The following is an 8155-nucleotide window of genomic DNA, read 5'->3' on the forward strand; positions in this document are numbered from 1 at the left end:
AGAGGTGAAATGGAGGGAGTGCCTGCCCATAGACTCATTCCGCACATGCTACCAGGCATTAACAGTTTCTAATTTCTCTTGGCCTTTTTCATGCACCCTAGCCTTCGGTGCAAACCTGGAATTGCAGGACGGGCATTTAGCAATTCCTAACAACCCAGTAGACCGTAATTATGCCTAAGTGCTTTCTAAATTATCACAGATAATCACATTTATGAAAAGCCATATTCACTGATGCTAATAGGGTGTAATCAGGATAAGCAATTGTTTGCCACAATCTACAAAGTCGATGGCTTCAGGAGACAATGAAGCAGTGCTTATGGACTATCTCAATGCCTACAGTTTATTGTTAAGAAGCCTTCCCACCAGAAGAATCAAAATAAAAGGGTTTATTCCCAAATTGTTAGTGCACACCATGAAGATGGGGCTTGTCTGACAGGTACCCACAGCAACTGCTAGAACTCAGACAGCTTGTACTGCACTGCATTACAATTTTTGTAACATGTAAAGCTTCCCAAATATAAATAAGGTGTGAACATTTTGCATAAATGCGTCCATGTAATTATGCAAAATGCCTCAAATGTTACAGTAATTACCTCAAACCAGGGTTGGATTGGGATTAAAAATTGGCCCGGGTAGGCTAAAAACAAGCATTTGCAATGCAACAGGTCTCGCATTCGCGAAGGTTTGAGCTATTGACATTGTAAATGACAGTGCTTTTTATTTGTGTGTTTGGAAAACGTGCAAGCGCTGCATAAACACAAACTTTGTAATTATAGCAGTTACTGAAAAGCAAGGCTGGCAGCAACTGCATCTCTTTTACTGCCTGTCTTGCTTCTCGTAAGCACCGACTAGAATGCTGCTGACCGCGCGACACGCAGGGGAGCATGGGCGGGCAGCGCCCTAGTCCCACACGACGGGCGAGCCGCAAGGGTTTACAACCAACCCAGAAAACGACGGGCGAGAAACTTACAGAAAATAACAGGTAATTGTGAGTAAGTAAATACAGGAGGTAGCAAACAGTACAACAGTGTGCAGGTTACAAGGGAAAATACAGTATAATTAGAGGTGAAATACTGCAATACAACAGAGAACTGGGAATGACATTTGACGGTTACGGGCATCTGCTAGTTTGTGCTCTAACCAATCTCAAATAATGATCTTGCAGTGATTTGCCAAGACATTCACTGTCATGATTATTACAGCACTGTACACGACTTTCACAATCCCACCACTTTGCTTGGATGAATATCACTGGTTTGCCATTATCAGCAGATACAATAATGCAAATAGTCACTTGCCGATCCCCTGTATAATGTGTCCGGACAAAAACAACTAACCGCCAAGGAATCTCTGTTAGAGGTGTGGCTTATGTAACTAAGGGCGTGGCCTAAGAACAGTATCTAAGCAATCCCCATTAGAGGTGCGGCTTATGTAACTAAGGGCGTGTCCTAAGAACCGTTCTAAGAAATCTCCATAAGTGGTGTGGTGAAGGGTACTATGATAGAGGTGCACTAAACAGCGACTGAAAGTAGCTAGGTGGGTGGGGGGCTCTGTCATCGACGTAGGCCTCCTCCAGAGCTGTGGCGGAGTACAGGGCGATCTGGAAGCAGATGGACAGTAGGGGTACCTCTGGGGCAGAAGTATACAGTCTAAATACCTCTGCCTGGCACAGTAAGGGTGCCTGAGCCAAGAACCTGGAGCCAAGGGGGTTCCAGGAAACAGCGTCGGCGCCCCGTTAGTCCTTCGGGCGGTCGGGGGGCCTGAACCGACCGGGGGTGTGCCTCATCACTCCGCCCTGACAGGGGGGGCGGGAGTGGGCGAGAAACTTACAGAAAATAACAGGTAATTGTGAGTAAGTAAATACAGAAGGTAGCAAACAGTACAACAGTGTGCAGGTTACAAGGGAAAATACAGTATAATTAGAGGTGAAATACTGCAATACAACAGAGAACTGGGAATGACGTTTGACGGTTACGGGCATCTGCTAGTTTGTGCTCTAACCAATCTCAAATAATGATCTTGCAGTGATTTGCCAGGACATTCACTGTCATGATTATTACAGCACTGTACACAACTTTCATAATCCCACCACTTTGCTTGGATGAATATCACTGGTTTGCCATTATCAGCAGATACAATAATGCAAATAGTCACTTGCCGATCCCCTGTATAATGTGTCCGGACAAAAACAACTAACCGCCAAGGAATCTCTGTTAGAGGTGTGGCTTACGTAACTAAGGGCGTGGCCTAAGAACAGTATCTAAGCAATCCCCATTAGAGGTGCGGCTTATGTAACTAAGGGCGTGTCCTAAGAACCGTTCTAAGAAATCTCCATAAGTGGTGTGGTGAAGGGTACTATGATAGAGGTGCACTAAACAGCGACTGAAAGTAGCTAGGTGGGTGGGGGGCTCTGTCATCGACGTAGGCCTCCTCCAGAGCTGTGGCGGAGTACAGGGCGATCTGGAAGCAGATGGACAGTAGGGGTACCTCTGCGGCAGAAGGGGCAAGTCTAACTACCTCTGCCTGGCACAGTAAGGGTGCCTGAGCCAAGAACCTGGAGCCGAGGGGGTTCCAGGAAACAGCGTCGGCGCCCCGTTAGTCCTTCGGGCGGTCGGGGGGCCTGAACCGACCGGGGGCGTGCCTCATCGCTCCGCCCTGACAGGGGGGGCGGGAGTATAACGAAATAAAATGGTAATTTACTGCACCGTCAGAGCATCGACTCGCCGTGCAAGATGGCTCCTTAGGCATGCGGGTCAGCGAGGGGCTGCCGCATTGAATCGCCTGTAAGATGACCCACCTTATCAGCTACCTGTTGTACGAAATAAACCTGCAGCACTGCTTTCCCCACAAATATGTCTCATGAGTTTTCCTTGGTATATAAGTGTTAATGTGCGCAGTGCGGAGCGAGCGCTGGTGGTGTGGGCACTAGTACAAAGTGGGTGTTTAGACACTGCTTGCATGTTTTGTAAACACATAAATAAAAGGCATTTTCATTTACAATGTCAATAGTTCAAACTCTCGCAAATGCGAGACCTATCACATTGCAAATGCGTGTTTCTTTAATATATTCTGTAAAAAAGGCTGCTGATTTCATAAAGTAAAGAAAGTAATTCATATTCCACGCCTACTTGTCTTTAATATAACTGAAACTTTCTTTATCGTTAGCTAGGAAATTTCTCATTTGTCACAAATGTTTAAAAATCCATGACAAACAAATCCCACCACTGTATTTCTTATTGTGTGCAAATAATAGAACAAAATAATAAATCATGAATCCACTAGTATATGGATATTTATCATAAGCCTCCAATGACCAAGTCACATAGAAATCATTGATTCTTAGCGAAATTTCTTTACAGAATATATGAAGCCATGATTCAATGCAATTGTAAGTAAAGTGCATAATACTGTAAAAGAAAAGTGATGCGGTGCAAAGTGATCATGTGCCAAAAAATAATTCACAGTGGCATGTATGTAATTAATATCTAATGATCAAATATGTAACTTATCAAATATGTAACACAGGTGGTTCCCATTCATTGTGTATTCTGGTTGCAGCGAATCCTCAAAAAAATAAATATTATCTTGTCTTAATAATTGTCAACATCGCCCGAATGCACGTAGCGCACAATTATGAGCTGCAAGCAACTCTGGAAACATAGGGGCATATCCTTGAGTATTTAACGAGGACCCCCTGTGGATTCGGATACAGAAAAGTTCCTAGGCCAGGGAAAAGGAACCATTTGACAAAAAACAACCTAGGCAACTTATATGGTGTGATCACAGACAAATGGCTACAACAAGTTAAGAAAATATATGTTATTTTATTCTCAGGTTATCTTAAAAAGTGTATAACGTACAATAGACAAGAGACATAAATCATCATGTAAATAAAAATACAATAAATTTATACATTAGTAACCAAGTATATGTGAGTTGTATTAAAAGAAAAAGCATATAAAAAGTGGCCGATAGGCATATTACCAACAACTAGCGATAATGTTTGTCTCTAACTTGTTTAGAGACGAAAATTATCGCCGCACATGGGCGAATTTTTATCGCAGATAAACCTTGCTATTAACAAGGTTTATCGCAAATGCGATAAAAAACGGCCGAAATGCATGAATATCGCTGAAAAGTCAGCGATATTCATGCATTATCGAGCAAATGCTCTTAGCCATGTTATCCACCTCCCATTGGATAACATGGCTAAGAACTGCTCAGGGCAGGTGTTAGCTTTTGGAGATATTCCCGCTTAGCGTGAATATCTCCAAAAGTTGGTAATAGGAGATAGCGATGTTAGCGACTGTTTTCAGTCTCCAACATCTTGGCACGCCCACTTTGCATCTCATTAGTGATAAATATCACTGACATGCAAAGTGGGGCCCAAGATGGTCGCTATCTCCTACTAGCTGTCGCTAACTAGTGTTAGCGACAGCTTGGTAATAGGGAGATAATTTTATCTCCGCTTTCTTGGCTTTTAAAGCCAAAAAAGCGGAGATAAACCCCCTTGATAATATGCCCCAAAATTCATAAAGTTATACGTGTATATATTGTGGTTATTCACAAGTTAATTGTGGACGATTATAGGGTGAAATACTATACGTCTGTCCCTAGCTAGTTTGCATCAATTTGCACTACTTACTCCCAGAAAGGGCCCTCTGCCTCTCACCGTCTCCCAGCGGGCTGAGAGATACGGCCACAGCCGTCTGCCGCCTCCAGCTCCAGACCAGGCATTTGTGTACCGGAGGTCTCAGCTTTGTGCATCAACAGGGTAGCAGTACAAAAGCGTCCATCAGCGCAGCTATCTCCTGCAGCGCGCAGCTTCCACGTTTCGATTTGAAAGATTCCCATACCTACCGGAAACAAACCCTAGCGACAAAGGTTCCGAGGTTGCTGCGCAAGGCGTGGGATCTCACCCCAGCATGAGGCAGGGTAATGCGATCGGACTGCAAAACGGGGCAGTGGGCCGTGTGAGGAACATAGTGCCAATATGGGCCCACTCACCAGCCCTCCCGCAGCAACATGCATGTAAAGATCCTTATGAGCATTATAGCAGGGAGATTGGCCAAGTTAGCCCCTCAGCTTATGCAAACAAGTTTTATCGTTTACACACATCACTTTGGATTTGAAACATATAATCAGTTATTTGTTTCCAGTTTAGAATGATAAGTAATTATGCTTTGTTTCTTCAGTTTTTGACTGAGTCAATACATAGAGGCATTATTACACTGTGATGACCACATTTATATGACAACCTAAGTGTTCCTCTTACCCTCCAGCTTCTAGACAAGGGCCCAGCAATGCCATTCATGTATGAGTATTTAACAATTAAACAAAACTTTGAACTAAAGTTGTGTAGGAGTGTGATGTATATGTGCGTCTGGGGTATCTACTCAGTGCTGATTACCAGCCTGCAGCTGATATCCAGTGAGGCCTACTGGCTTTATCTGGACTCAGCACAACACTCCCTCCCATGCCATTGCTATGAACACCTGTGGTGCCAGGGGGTAACGTCTTCGGTAGGGGTATGTGGGTGTTTTGTTTTATTAATAAAGGACTGCTGTGAACGGATACTTCCTACTGGTCGGTCGCTTCCCTAACCGTCACTACTTGTCTGTGTTGGGTTTTCCCAAGCTAACAAAGTCTCTTTCCATTGATGTGCTGCAGGGTGCTGCCGCACTCCCATAGATTCTTCCCAACTCAAGGCTCTGACTTCGGTTCCAGCCCAGCTGATTACCTCACAATTCCAGGTTGTGACCTGTGTCCCACTGGCCGATTTCCAAGCCCGAGCTATCCTCTTTTGGCTAAGGGCATGGCTAGGTCTATTTGCCGGCTCCCAACTTTGCTCTTATGTGTCCAGTGGAAGAGTCCCAAAAGACTTCAACCGTGGGGGACAACTTTCGCCCTAAGGAGGCCTTAATCTTAGTATTGTGTCCCAGATTTTGCGTACCATTGTACATCCCCAAGTCATGTGTATGAAGTCTGCATCAACGTTTTCACATCTCGGGCACTTTCGCAGCTCCGCTCTATATGTGACATTAAGGCGATAGGGCATCATAAATGACATGTGAACAAAGTTAGATTGTATATATTTTAATCGTGCGTTGTGAGAGATCTTCTTAGGGGATTGTAGAATCTTGCCCCACTCTGCGTCAGTGATTTCCCTATCTATGATCCTTTCCCATTTCCCTCGTAACATGTGAAGCGGGGGAGAGATGCACTCAGCAGTGTAGCGTAAAACCATTTTACCTAGTGCCCACCATCGCCCAGGGTAATCAATGAGTGCAGTACTGGATGCGTCTCCAGTTCCTCCCAGTCCATTACCCATAGCTGCCCAGAAGTGCACACCAAGGCCTCATATTGTAGAAACTGTCCCGGGGAGACCGGGAAACATCCTTTACAACACAACTTTTACCACGCAGTGCCTTTACAACGCAAATTTTACAACGCAAACCATTACAACGCATTGCGCTGGGGGGGTGCTCTAGGATAGGGAATATGTTTAATTTACTATCCAACACCTTCCCTACTATCCACGGGGACTGGAGTTGGAATAGTAAATTAAACTATTCACTATCCAGCACCCCAAAGCACTATGCTTTATAAAGCCATGCGTTGTAAAAACCACGTTGTAAAGGCATGCGTGGTAAAAGCATGCGTTGTAACATCATACATCCGGGGAGACCACAGCTATCTACCAACTCTACAAGGGGTATTAGTGTTTTCTCTTCGTAACATCCGCCTACCGTATCTAGTCTTGTTTCCATCCAGAGGGACAATTGGTCTGCCGTGAATATTGATTTTGGGTTGCCGTGTGGTAAAACAACTAACAGCAACATTGGAGTGTACCTTGGGGACACAGTCAGTTTTGCCAGGCATGGTTTCCAGCTCTGCAAGGCCGTGGCTTGCAACGTCGATCCGTACGGGACTATGATCTTAGGATTTAACAGCTTGGCCAGCAGGAGGTTGGGGGTGTGTTGTGCTCCATCAGGAAAGTTCCTTCTGTGTTCACTTCCTCCAGCCATTGTGCCAACCGTTGGAGCGGGGCAGCCAAGAGATACAGCTTCAAGTTCGGTATCCCCAGGCTTCCATCCGTCATAGGGCTCACACATGCCTACAAAGCCCTTTACAACACAGGACCCCAATACTTCAATCAAAGAGTCTCCTTCTATGCCCCCAGGAGAAACCTCCAATCCGCTGACCTGGCCTTGGCCAAAATCCCCTGCATCCACAGAACCAGAACAGGAGGTAGATCCTTCTCCTACATCACCACCAAGACCTGGAACAAATTCCTTCTCAGCATTAGACAAAGCCCCACACTTCAAGCATTCAGAAAGAGCCTCAAGACCTGGCTTTACGGATGACCGGAGCTGCCCAAACCCTCCCCCAGTACCATGAGACCCTCATGGGTTAGTAGTGTGCTCTGCAAATCCCTGATTGATTGATTGATTGAGGACACTGTAGCATCCTCAGCGACACTCTCCTTCGCCCATCTCCCCAAATTAGGTCCCGCAGCAAGGAGTCTAGCTGTTGGAACCACTCTAGGGCATCAAGACTGTTAGTTTGACAAAAAAATATAGAAGACAGGGTAGCATGACCATTTTGGTCAGTGAGATCCTGGTGAAGATAGGTAGCGTACATCAGAAATGCACACAAGACCGGAGGGACCGGAGTGCCCTGTCCAGGTTCCCCTCTCTTTGATCATCTAGAGAATGAAAGATGTGGATGCCTAGATATTTAAATGAGTGCAGCTTCCAGTTAAGGTCAGCCGGCAGAGTTCCAGGCCTGGGCAGGGTTCCCGTCATGGGGAGTAGGTACGTCTTGGACTTGTTGACCCTTAGGCCCGATAGTATTCCAAAGCACTCTGAGTCCCATTCCCTCACCTACCTGGTGAAATAGCGCCACAAGTGGTTCAATTGCTAAAGCAATGCTGAGGGGCAAGAGGGGGTACCCCTGTCGGGTACCACGTGAGATCTTATACTGTGCCAATACTGTTTTGCCTGTCATTACCCTTGCTGTTGAACATGCATAAAGAAGTTGCACCCATTTCACCCAGCCCTTCCTGAGGCACATGCACCTCATTGTCTTGAACAAGTAGTCCCAGCCTACTTGTCAAAGGACTTTTCCAGGTTGATTGAAAAGACTGTGGCCT

The sequence above is a fragment of the Lissotriton vulgaris genome, chromosome 7, assembly GCF_964263255.1.
Source record: "Lissotriton vulgaris chromosome 7, aLisVul1.2, whole genome shotgun sequence".
Taxonomy (NCBI): domain Eukaryota; kingdom Metazoa; phylum Chordata; class Amphibia; order Caudata; family Salamandridae; genus Lissotriton; species Lissotriton vulgaris.